This window comes from Dermacentor variabilis, chromosome 10 (genome assembly GCF_050947875.1).
Source record: "Dermacentor variabilis isolate Ectoservices chromosome 10, ASM5094787v1, whole genome shotgun sequence".
Taxonomy (NCBI): Eukaryota; Metazoa; Arthropoda; class Arachnida; order Ixodida; family Ixodidae; genus Dermacentor; species Dermacentor variabilis.
In genome coordinates, this window is record NC_134577.1 from 26770110 (window position 1) to 26783941 (window position 13832).

Below are 13832 nucleotides of genomic sequence, written 5' to 3' on the forward strand. Positions count from 1 at the left end.
GAAACCTGTTATCAAATTTTACTGTTGTGCTGGACCTATTTAGGAAATGTCGCTTTAACTATGGTTGAATGAATGTAGCGTAGTATGGTAGTATTTAATTTAAGAGGCAGGCTTCAGAACATAAAGTGAGGTTGCAAAGCCTGTGTAAAAGTAAATTACGTTACATGCTGCTACTGCTGCTTTTCGGACATATCGGTAACATGATATCGCTCACTGATGATACTGCCGGTAGTTGCTGGAATTTCTTCCTCAGACGGAGAGGAGTCCTTACATCGTAATTGTGAAGATAGTTCCATGAAATGCAATAAACTTCACATTTGCTAATACTAACCTTCGAACACTATTTTGAGTCATCAATGTAACACTTTCGATTCCAGGTACGAGAAAGCAACAAGGTGCATATCGCAATGTACATGGTTATTGTTACCGCTGGAATGGCGTTCGGCTTGATGCTTCACAGTATCGGTAAGACAATATTTGAATTCTCTGGAGCAAAAATTAATTGAGGCATATGTATGTGGATTTCTTCCATTCATAAACGAAAATAGTACTGCTTACGCTGTTGGCCTTTCGATTATACTAGGGGCTGGTATGAAAAGCCTCAGTGCTCTGACATATGTTCTAGAATTTTTATCATGTTTGGGCACCAAAACAAAATTTAACTGCTGCTGCACAACGTTTCTTCACTTGTGCAGGTGTAAACTTTGACAAAAAACAATAAATACTTAGATACGAGCCTTTGAAAAATGTGCAATTATATTAAAATACTTGGCAATGTATTATTCAGCCAGTGACAGTGTGCATATGTTCATATCCTTGGTTTAGTGTGTATTCGTCGCTACGTGTGTTTGTTTACATAACCGAATAACTGAATGCTTCGGAAAAATTGTGCGTTGTATTTGGCACTCATTGCCCTACTTTAAATGTTTGAACGTGAAACGCCGAGTGCACCTTAAAGGGTCCCTGAAACATTTTTCAGCAGACTAAGTTGCCGGTCTGTCGTCGACGCTTATGTGAAAGTGTGGGCAAAATGTTGTTGCACTGCATGCAGTATGGAAGTTACAATTTCCTGTCAAACACAGCGAAAAATCGCTTGCTCCCGCTGCCGAAATGTCGTCATGCCGCATCATCGAAAGCTGTTTTACGCATCGGCGCTCTTGGATGATTTCGTGATATAGAGAGTGTTCTCAGTAATACGTAACTAATCGTTTTGAGTTAAGTAAATGAAAAATGCATATTTAGGCTATGTGAAAAAGGCGCAAAAATTATTTCACCTTTGCACTGCGCGTAGCTGCGTCTGCTGTGCGTGGACTCAGAGATGGCAGCAGCGTGCTGCGTAGCATAGTCTACCACGTCCACCACGGTGTGCCGCAACCACGCCTCACGCCGCCGCTACACTCAACTTTTGGCTGGTGCTTTGTGCTCCTGGCTTCTCCGCTGTGTTACAGCGTCCAGTGCGCTAGCGGAGAACAAAATAGAGAAAGAAAGCCGTGCGTCGGTGGGATAACTTCAGTTGAAGTTAAAGGATTGGAAAAAAATTACGCCATGACGTTCATCAGACGAGTTTCTTCTATTACAATAAAAGAATGGATGCCAAGAGAGAGAGAGAGAGAGAGAGAGAGAGAGAGAGAGAAAGAGAATGTAAGGAAAGGCAGGAAGGTCGACCAGAAGCAAGCCTGGTTTGCTACCTTACATAAGCGGAAGGTAATTAAAAGATAAAAATAAGAAAAATATAGGAAAGCAGCAGAGGTGTCTCCTCGTTCGGAGTTTCACATCGAAACTACAGCTGTTCATTGAGGTCTGTCGACTTCGGCAACTACGGCAATGCACGCATCACTTGTGAGGCTTGCGAGGCATGCGACCAATAGAAAACATAAGGGTGGGAGGTAAAAAGATGTGCGGACCCCACGTACTGTGGGAATTGATGTAAGCGAAGCTTACATCGATTGCTGTTTCCAGCCTAGAGACAACACTGGAGCCAGAATATTTAATTGAATGTTCACGTCGGGAATAAAAATTTGCTGGGCAAATAAACTGATTACTTCAAGAAGCTGCGGCATTATGTAAAAGAAATAAGGTATTTCGCAATCTGGAGGTTAGCAATAGCAGTGTTCGTAGTTGTATCTCATGCTTCATATTGGGCCGTATCCTACGACGAATAGTGCGTTAACGAGTATGCAGAAAAAATCATAAGCCATTCCACTCTGTGAAGGTGGTTGACCAGCGAAGCTGCTTAGCACACGACACGGCGGTGACACATAATTTTGAAGAAAAGTACGAGCTCATTTATTTTCTTGATGGGTGGTCATCGTGACGAAAGGTACGCACACTCATTTATTGTCTTGATCGGTGGCCATTATTTCACTCACAACTGCAATGACATTGTTTAAAAATGTTAAATCGATGCACGTACGCCGCTGGCTAGTCGGTTGGGCCGGATCAGTGTGGCATCGCAAGGGATATGTCTGCAACACGGAACGCGTAAACAGCTCCCTTTTGGGTATCGACACATCCGCAGTGAAATTACCGACAACGACGGCAGGGGTAGCATCATCACAACTAATTCACGCAAAGCGAGTAGCCATGAACCTTAACGGATGTGACTCATTGCATTTTTTGCTTGTTTACGAGGTTATGAGCTATTGATGATGACACTTTTCGGGATACGGTTTTGTATGTTGTATACATGATTAGAAAAAAATTTTAAGCACTGTTCGTTTCGCTTTGCTGAGTGCTTGTAGCCTCTGCCTTACAGGGCTGAGCCATTGTATTTTTTTCTTGCTTACGGGAGCATGAATGCTTACGGGGGTATGAGCCATTGATGATGATAGTTTTTGTTCACGCAGAACAAAAATGCACGGAACCCTAGCCCAATACAGCTTTGCTGCAAAACCTTGGCTGGGCGCTCGTATATACAACATTACTACATTAATAAGTCATTTTTCTGTTCAGCTTTAGGTGCGACAAATGATTGTGCGCCACCGGACTGTTCCCAGAAACAAGAGAATAGGAGTTGTACGGAGCCATGCCTTGGATACTTTTGCAATGGTACAAAGCTCGTAACAGAACGGTAAGTGGAACACAAATTGCTCGAAGTGGAATGTTACTGGTATGTTTAATTTGTTCTCCAAAGAGTGAGTGGCACTATCTAAACATGATTCATCTTAACGAATAAAATAAAAAAGCCATACAAATTATATATGCGTGTAAATAGCACAAAAACGAAAACACACAGGCAAATTAAAGTTATGCTGTAGTGCGCTGTTGCAGGCTCTTGTGGAGCACTAGCTAATTCAGTGCTTTTCCAGGTTTCTTATAGTGCCCTTATTAGCCGTCTTCCTCTCTTCCTTTCTTTTTGTCTGAATATAACGTAATAAACTAGACATCAGTGATTACTACTTTTCAGAAATAATTTACTGCTAGAGCCGTTACTAGCCCGACACCTCAACACACATTCGTGTTTTGCGGAGAGCTCCTGCAATCCTGTGCATACTAACTCAATTTGTGAAAGCGCCTAATGTTCGTGCAGTAAAGCTGACACCGCATTACTGATTCTACGTCGATAGCAAAAACTACAAATGAGTACAGCTTCCGGCATGCGTGGTGCATAATTTTTCTCGAAGGTGTACAGCTGCGATAACATTATCCTGAGCACATGCCTCGTATTTCAAATGCCAGGGTTGGACTTCTCCTTGCTGTGAGCTCATTCGGGTAAAGGAAACGAAGCATACGAATACTAATACAGCTATACGAAGCAAGGATAGTAGTTTTATCGGCCGTATAAACTTGTAAACATTCGCCTACTAACTAAATTAACAAGCATGGTGTTACGTGCGAATGAGAAAACATGAGCACATCTTGCTCGATGAACGCACGCACTCACTGTCAAAACACTAAAGTGAGAAAGCGCGGAAGAAGCAGCGAGCGAATTGACCTTCGTGCTGCCTCTCACTTCAACGCGAACTAAGCGGCGAGAACCCAGCTCATATGAAGCAATCAGTACTCGGCGCACTCTGTCCTCATGGCAGATAGCTTTCAAGATAAAGCTCGGCCTCGCGGCAGGCGGTGGCGTAGAATGTCCCCACACCGCCCCCACACCGCCCCCACCCCCTCTTCCCGGTGCCTTGCGCTCAACGACCCCGCTGCGCGCGCGAGGTTGAGCCCCCATCATCGGCTCACCCTCACCTTCGCACGCTTTCACTCGCCCATACAGCATACGGCAAGCGGGGACGGTGCTATCGCACTTGAACTGTATACGGAACACCACGGCGATGGCAGAAATGCGCCTGGCGTGTCCATATGATTGCTATCGCAATAAAAGTATATTGTTGAGGCTCTCTGCAGACGCCTGTGAAATTGAATTTCTCATCGCTGAGCCACAGATGCTCATTCATTCCGGTTGCTTTAGAAATTGTATCAGCGCTCTCATGGCCTTGTGCAACTGAGACGTGCGAGAGAATGGTCCCGGGATCTCGCACAATGAGAAAGGTGTTTCATCTTGGTGGTTTCGAACGAGGCAGGTTTCCTCTTACGAGGACGGGCAGTAGCTCAGAAGGTGTTGGAAGTTTCTTCACCACCACACACATTTCAATCGGTGGTGTCACTCATTCTCACCAAGAATGAGTATGCATCGGTGAATGCAACATCGAGTTGTAAGTAACAAAAATTGAGCTGATGCCAAGCACTGTGGGAATCAATGATATTTGAAGCATTTTGCGGGTACCTCGTTATCTAGCATTTTTTGGGGTGTCCCAAAACCCTTAACAGGTCAACCAATTTGTTTGTATAAATTGAGATGTTGTGTGTGTGTAGGTCGCGAGATTACGTGTGTGTGTCGACAGCAGCACGACGATGACCGCGTCGAAGAAGATAGTATGTCAGCAAAGGCATGATTTCAGCGCTGGCCAGTCGACACGAGCCTATGACATGACTATTGTTGGGTTTTACATGATTAGTGGACGAGCTTAAGTGAGCGAAATACAGGTTGTGACATCATCAGTAACTACGTGTCATACTATCGTACATACCCACGGCTATACCATGTGGTGCATGTTAAGACGGCGATGGCCTTTGTACTCCAGCGAAGAAATGCTAAAATATGATTAACTTGGGCAATCATGAAGTTGGTGCAACTTCGCACAGTTTGTACGTAGCGTAAATTCTTCGAAGAGGGAGCAATGGTAGGTGGGCCGGTCCTAGAGACAGTGCAGTCTAACATGGTGCCTCGCTGTAAAAAAAAAAACAATTAGGACGAATTACACCTTGTGAAGGTGCTTTGACTGCGAAGCAGGGGGGGGGGGGACCGCCATCTACGTTATGGTGACTAGGCAAACGTAAATGTTGGCAAACGTTCTTCATATTACTGTGATATACTGATTACTGTGATACGCACTGTGATATACTGTGATATACACTGCCATATACTGTGCTACACGGGGCTATGAGCCATTGCATTCTATGCTTGCTTCCGCGGGTATGAGTCATTGCTGACCACGGTTTTCGACATGTTCTCTGTGATGCATTATTTGCTTGCTTAGAGGGGCATGAGCTATTTCTGATAGTTTTTGCTTGCACTTTTTTGTCCGCGGACACGATTGTGCATTTGAGGTGCAGCAGTAAACAGCTTCTCTGTAAAAACAAAAAGCATATGCCGTCATGGGCAGCGGTAAACAGCTTCTGTGTAAAAAGAAAAAAAATCATATGCCGTTGGGGGGCTGTGGTGCAAAGCTTCGCTGTAAAAAAAAAAATCCTGAATTAATTGCTTTTTAAAGCGAAGTTGTTTACCGCTGCCCCCCAGTGGCGCAAACGTGTCCACGGACAGAAAAGTGCAAGCACAAACTATCATCATCAGAAGTCGCTCATGCTCCTCTAAGCAAGTAAATAGTGCATCATAGAGAAGAAGATGTCGAAGACTGTGATCATCAATGGCTCATACCCGCGGAAGCAAGCATAAAATGCAATGGCTGATAGCCCTGTATAGCACAGTATAGCACAGTGCATAACACAGTATATCACAGTGTTTATCACAGTAATCAGTATGTCACATCAATATGAAGAACGTTTGTCAGAGTTTACGTTTGTCTCGTCGCCATAACGTAGATGGTGGTGCCCCCACCGCGTCGCTGTCAAACCACCTTCACAGGTTGGAATGGGTCCTGATTGTTTTGTTTTCCGTGCATTCCAAAAGGCATGCCCTTCAGTATTTCCCAAGGAATTTTCTCGATGTAGGTGATTTAGCCTGGATCGTCGGGAGGATTCGCCTTCAACCAGTCTGCCATTGATGCTCGTAGCGCAAGAGGGAGGTCAGCTGTGTCAAGGAACCTGTAGAGAGTGCTCTTACTATGTTGTTTTGTGCATCCTGCAACATACATATTCAATCAATGGAGCTGCTCCATTAAACGTGTATTGCTCCTTGATGAAGCCGGAACACAAGTTGTCTAGCTTTGCAATAGCTTGAAGTAGGGGCTCATGTCGTCTGGGCTGATACTAGGAGACATCCAACGAAACAAAACATGACTCTTATGAGCGATAGCGTTGGATTAAGGCGCTGAAATAATAAATTTTGCGCAACGCAACCGTATCGGAGGATTGGAAGTAAGGTGTGCCATGAAAAGGCAGTAATTTCGGCGATATATATTTTGCCTAACTGCATGCACAGCACAGCACCTGTATCACGCGCTGCGGGTGACAACACTGAAACGGATGCATTCAAACAGTGATTTCTATTCTTCTCAGGTGCCTCGCTTCGGGCGACCCACGATGCCACAGCTCTTTCGCTAATCCCAGAGCACCTTATCCTGGATGTTGTGGTGCCACTGCTTGCGCTGGTGGATAGATGCGAAGAGCTGTTCGGAAGAAAATTGAGTGTCAGCACCCTTTATCTCAAGCCTGTTGCTTAACAATCACCGAATTTATTATTACGTGGTATGCACATTATATTCCGAATGGTTCGCTAATGTATGCGTATGAATAAATTAAATTCTCACCGTGCAGAGCTTTCGTGATTACTAGCATGATATGTTTCCTAATGTTGCTTAAAACCATCACAAATATTGGGATATATATTGGCGTTTGTTGCTCGTTGAGATCCTTATGCTTTTGCCGAATGTCGCGTTGTCGTGCCGCTTCGTTTTGCTAATCCGCCTTTTTGATGGTGCGAGTTCGCATGCTCTCGACACCAATGGAAAAATATCATAAGGAGCCAGTAAACACTGACACCAAGGACAACATAGAGAAAATTACTTGTGCTTAATAAATAAAAGAAAGAAACGATAAATTATTGGAAATGCAAGCGGATGAAAAAACAACTTGCCGCAGGTGGGGCACGATCCCGCAACCTTCTCATTTCGAGTGCGATGCTCTACCAATTGAGTTACCGCGGCTATACATATATATATATATATATATATATATATATAGATAGATAGATATGTTTCTTGGTGATCTTACTGAGATGCTGATGAAATACGCGATATCGCCAACGGTTCCCATTTTTCACTATGACAACAAGGGAAGCCCACGGACTAGCGGATACCTCAATAAAGCCTTATGTTAACTTCTTGTCAACCTCTTGTTGAATAACTTGGCGCTCGGATGGTGACACGCAGTAAGGTAGCCGGTGAATTTTGTTAAGCATCGCACAGGTATTGGCGATGCACCTCAGAGAGGTTTGATCTAAGGGACGGCAGTAAAAGTCGAAAATGTAGTATGCGAAAAGCATATGACCGAAGTCGTCCACTTGTGAGAGCAGAAGTTTCAGGACAACAATCTTTGGATATCGTTCCGGACCGACGAAGGAGTGGGCGCGTCGGCGAAAAAAATTGCTGAAGGAGGATCAGGTGACAGTGATGAAATCTGGCACGTATCTGATGGCGACCGAGTGGGTGCAGGTATGCCTTGGGAGAGCACTTGAGGACACAGTCTGAAGTTCAAGAGAGGCTGACATATCGTTGGTCGCAACAAAGGTGGGGGTAAAGGAATCATTGTGCAACAAAAGGACATTAGGAGGCAGAGTAACCTCATAGTGCTCGTTCGGTACACTGGGGCAGGGTACAGCGACAATACCGGTCAGTGCTTGGGCTGCAAACGAACAAACTAGGCCCAAAAGAGCTGACTCTGGGCTGTGTCGGCAACGCGTGTGAAGCGGGGAAGTCAAGTTAAACGACAGCGACCGAGCAGTCATTTACAGCGGAATGGTGAGACAAGAAATCAAGCCTAAGAATGACGTCATGGGGCAGTAGAGAAGAGCGTGAAACAACACGGAAGTGCGGCGGCCAGCAATCCCACGTGCAGTGCACATTCCGCCGTCAGTGACATGCACAACGCGGGACTCGGGAGGTGTTAGCAATTTGTTTAACCTTTCACGTACGTCAGAGCTCATGATACAAATATGTGCACTGGTGTCTATAAAGGCAGCAATGGGTAGGCCATCTACTTCTATGGCAAATACGTTCTCGTAGGTCGGCAAGATCAAAAGAGGATTTTCAGGTCGGGGGCCCAATGCAGTGTCACCTCTGGTAGCTGCATTGTTCAGTTTTCCCGGGAAGAGCCTCCTGAGGGATGCGGCGATGTGTAGCAGGCACGCAGAGGTGACAGGGAATGACGATCGTGCGGGGAAGTTGACCACAGGTTGGTGGGCCATTTGGCATTGGGGGCCACGGTATAAAGACAAATGAAGCAGTGCAAGGTGGCATGGGTCGGGCTTTTATTAGAAGTTGGAGAAGTATAGCGGAAAATTAGCTTTCAAGAAGGACGCTGGAACGTGGATGAAAAGAAACTGATCGCTAATATGCACAAATGCCTGTACCTAAAAAGCGTGGGTGCTGAAAACAGGGGGATGGAAAGAAAGTTGGCAACCAGGGGAAGGGCAATTGAATGTGTAAATAAACTAGCAGGAGTAATCACAGTGAAAGTGAGAGAAACAAAGACAGTAAATTCGATGCGAACCATGCAAGAAAAAAAAAAATAAGAACGGAGACTTACAAAGGTGACAAGAAAGGAATCAGGAGTGAAATTCTGTGTGATAATCCAAAGGACAGTGCATTGCTATTTGAGGACCGAGTTGGTTCTCTGAGGACAAAAACGTTCAGGAAAAATTGTCGTAACGGAATAAGGGATGTATCTGCTGCAGGAAAAACCAGAAAATGGCTAAACACATCGTAATAAAATGCCAATTTATTCTTGTGTTGAGACCCGGTAGAAGCGTCCTCCTTCCAGAAGAGCCGGCATTCGAAGCGCATAGAAGTATCACAAGGTAGACAGCAGAAAACGAGGTACGCCGTAGTGGGAAACTATTGATCTATTTTGATCGCCTAGCACATTTCATTGCGCAAGCAATGCAAGGTAAACAATAGTTTTTGCCTTACGCCACCATCGCAATGTGTGGTACCGCGGCCGACTGAAACAGATCAGGCTTGTGAGTGCTGAGTGATGGGACTGTTAAGGTGGCCCCAATACAGGGAACAGCTCCACTAAGGGCATGGAATAATGGGTAGATAGAAAATAAACGGGAAAACCTGAAGTCAAGGGTAAAGGTAAGAGACGCGGCATGTTTGTGTTAAAACTATGAACATTGAAAGAAGTTCCAGGATATACGTTTGGGAACTCGCTGTTGTGCACGTTTACAATCCATGACTCGCGTGTATACGCAAGACTCTGCACTCAGCGCGACCGACGGCATTCCTGGCGCTGTGCCGTGGTGGCTATCTTCGCCCAGTACCAATAGCACGGTCGGCCTTAGCGTGGATATAGTCCGGGGTAATGCGGATGCGCGTCATGCGAGGCGCGGTTTTTCGCTACGACGGCGCAAAACCGACGCTCTACAGTCTAACGTCACCCCGCAGCCAGCGTCACTGACGGCTTTTCGGCGTGCGTTGGCCGCATGCTGGCCTACAGTTCGGGGGCATTGACGAGATTGCGCTGAGTTTGCGCGATCACCCGACGCAAAAGCGCTTGGTCACCGCGCACTTGTGCGCATGCGCTGCCGTAACAGCTCTACGTCGCGATGCTTCGGGCGACGTTAAACGTACTACCGAGCTGTAGAGGGCGCAAACTCGGCGATTCTGCCGTCACTAGAATAACGTATCCGACTTCGCGGGCAGCTGATCGGTACGCTGGGAACGTCGCACTGCAGATGCACCATTTGGCTTAGTCCTCTTTATGCATTTCTACGTTCTGGGTGCTACGTTTCGGCTCCTTCAAAAATCACGTACGCCATTTTAACTATTTAATGTGTGTCGCGTGCTTATGTGCCGTCTTCTGAAGTGTTGGTTTCCGGGTGCTTATTGCCTTCGGCCCCATCTGGGATTTTATCAGCAAGGTGATAAAACTCGACCGACAGTGCAGGAAAGCTGCACGGTACGTGCTGTGTGGCTCTCCGGTGCTCAAACCCGGGCCGAAGCATCCAGACCAAGTTTTGCACTTCGCCGCGGAAGAAAGGTAGGCACAATTATTGTTGTTTAAAAGGGAACAAGTGCAGTACTGAATGTAACTGTCATAAACGATGTGTAGAGAGGCTCTAATTTTCTTTGCATGACCTTTCGTTTTCCCCATTGCAAATGTGGGCTCTATATGCTAACACGGAGAAAAGCTAGATTTCTCTTATCACTAAGCTGTCCTAGGCTTCAAGATGACCACAGAACTGCAGCTATGCAGCTGTTAACGTTGTCAGTGCATGCTGTTTTATTCCGATATACTAGACACTACATGCAGGTGCAATATATATATATATGACAGGAAAAGATTTTAAGGAGGGGTGTGGTTGGAGCTCTTTAGTCCACGGCCCCACTGGCCTCTGCCGCCTGCCTGACCTGGCTAATTGAGGACTTTTGTCCTGCGAAGTTTTAATGGGCGAGCTGTGCCTCCCACTGATGCATTTTATTATTGCTATTTGGCCTATTAGGAGGCTTAGTGCACTCCAGGTTACATGCATTACGTTGGCTATGCCACCGCACCAAGGGTAGTTGGCCCTATAGCGAATGGGATACGTGGAGTTTAGCATCTTTTGACGGGAGTATGTGTAATTAATATCTTCCGATTCCTACGGCGATTTCTCGTGAATAGTACGTGATGTAATAATGAAAAGAAAGAAGAGTGAAAATATAATTTTCATGTTGACTTCACAACTACTATCAGTGCTTCTTGGAAGAGACATATGAAAAAAAAAAGAGGTAAAATCAATGTGATCATTTATTACCGCGGCGTGTCAGACTTCATAAATATCACAACGTGGTGTGAATGGAAAAAAAAGTTACAGGAACTTTCGATAGCCAAGTTGTCAAAAGCGATGCCTGCATCGTAGTGGCCAACATCTGGCCTTCGTTTGATCATGTCGTTCAACGTTATGGAACGTGCTTTAGGCTCAGCGGGACTAGACGTACAGTCGTTCGATCCACGTGGTTGGCTGTCGGATACACGTTGCCTGTTGAACACACGGTCAGTTGTCGCCACGTGCACAAGTTGTCATTCGGGAAAACTGGGGAAGCCCGAGGTACGCTGGCCATGGACGGAGAAAGCCACGACCAACAGCTGCCAATGGAGAGAAAGGTGCTCTTATCGACGATGGGGAATTATCAACTTGATGTATGGAGACCAGAGACATGTTGGGCAGTCAGAGAGACACGACGATATCGAGGAAACACAGAGTCGAGACTTCAGGTGGGGACGACGAGAGCGGCTCTCGACTGGATCCGATCGCACAGACAGATCTTAAGACAACAGTAAGCCGAATATAGCAGCTTATAATTGCAGATGCAGCATGTGCTCACGTATATGTGCAGGTTATTAACACGAGAGCTTGGCTCATTCTGCGGTCCCGCCGTCATTAGAAAGCCGCGGCAGAAAAACGACACACAAATTAAGTCATCTCCATCTAACTATATAAAAAATATTGACTCGCCATGCCGGCCCTGCAAGAGGATGTCCAGCGAAGCTGTTGATACCCATCGCTACAACTGCTGAGGAGGGCATGCCATGCTTTATTCCTTTTGAGTAATGGTAATTTAGAGTATTGGTAGTAACGGTAATTTTGACAACACACTATTAAGGAAAATTACACCCTTTGGGTCCTATCTTGCCACACAACGATAATCGTCATCTGTCTTGTCCGCATTTCCTTTCTTTAGCGCTGCGTACGTCCAAGTAACGGACGGCATGCGCGTTATCAGCACGACAGAGCATTCTTGACTGGAAAGTAGCGAGCGCAGCGCTTTCAATAAAGGAAACACAAGCAAGGCAGATGACGATTATCGTTGTGTGGCAGATATACACCCTAAAGGGTGTACGTTTGTTTAAGACTGCACGCCGCCGCTGGTCGTATTGCTGTTTCTTTTTCCCTTTGCCGCTCCTCGCATTCACGCTGCTCCTCGAGAGGTCCGACTATGCTTTGCCAGGCTTTTTTTTTTCTATACGAAAGGCTAGCGATGTCCCTCCCCACGTCGCAAGCTTCCCTCGCCGCGGCAGTTTGCGCAACACTAATCTCTTTACCGGGAAACGTATGCACAGAGCGGTGCGTGCTTTGCCTTGTTATCAGGAGCGCCTTATCATCAATTATGTGTTTCGGATGCTTGTTTTGTGCTTGTTCTGTATTGAGACGAATTCCTTTTTATTCATGTCTCTAATCTGCGCTGCGCAAGTCGTGTGATCAAACGGTGGAAGAGAGATTGAGGTCGCAGGTTTAGCGATCGGAATTGGCTGGGTTGCTTTGCTCGGTCCTCGCCAGTGTTTCTACCTACCTTCAGACACTACCTTCAGACAGGCACCAAGCATCATTCTCAAAAACTATTGTCAAGTGCAACGACAAACTTCCCTCGGGCTTCACCGCTGCATCTAAACCATCGATGCCCCCTTGGTGCCTTGTCAGCCCCACAGTCCATCTCAACGTGCCAGGAATCGGGAAAAAGTCTGAGCTGTCGTCGCCTATGCTGAAACAACTGTCTCTGCTTCTTCTGCACGAGCGGTACGCAGACCGTGCACATATTTATACTGACGGTTCCACAAACATCCAGTGTTCGTCCGGTGCTGTAGTCGTCCCAGAAAGAGGTATTACCATCAGCTTTAGGACTGACCACCCAACGACTTCTACATCTGCGGAACTAGCTGCTCTTCGAGCTGCAGTTTGTTTTGTCAATCGGGAACCACCTCGACAATGGTCAATTTTGAGCGACTCAAAGGCAGCCCTGCAATCTGTACTATCAGCTCTGCGTCGCGGGCCATTCGAACAGCTCGTATTCGATATTAGATGCCTACTCCATACATCACATGAGAAAGGACATCACGTGACGTTTCAGTGGCTGCCAAGTCACTGCGGCGTCATCGGAAATGAAGACGCCGATAAAGCCGCTCGGACAGCTCTTGAAGACACACAGGAAGAGGCCATACCACTTTCACGGTCCGACGCAGCCAGCAGACTTCAAGTGCTTGCACGGGAGATCACGCTCTCTCTATGGTGCATACCCAGCAGCCAGACCAACCGCAGCAATCATCAACACGACCTGCCCTCCTTGATGCATCTATGTATGCCAACCGGACTCCGCCGAAGTGAGGCCACCCTGCTTTATCGCTTATGGCTAGGGGTGGCCTTCACGAAATCTTACTCGTTTCGCATTGGAATGGCCGACAACGCTCTCTGCAATGCCTGTCTTTGCGAGGAGACGCCGGAACACATTCTGTGCGACTGTCCAGAATATAATGTTCAGAGACAGTCCATGGCGTCCGTTCTAGCGCACCTTGACAATAGACCATTGTCAGTTGCAACCATTTTCACATATCGCCGACTGAAGTCATCGCAGCTGAAGGCGACGAAGGGACTACTTCGGTTTATGAAGGATACGGGC

General features: G+C 46.3%; 1 long non-coding RNA gene across 1 annotated transcript; it reads left to right on the forward strand.

Annotated features, from left to right (window-relative positions):
• Positions 1-338: 338 nt before the first annotated feature.
• Positions 339-6986, forward strand: LOC142560207 (uncharacterized). The gene is made up of 3 exons (XR_012823318.1): positions 339-465; positions 2953-3070; positions 6736-6986. It is a non-coding gene; the product is annotated as an uncharacterized LOC142560207 (long non-coding RNA).
• Positions 6987-13832: the final 6846 nt, after the last annotated feature.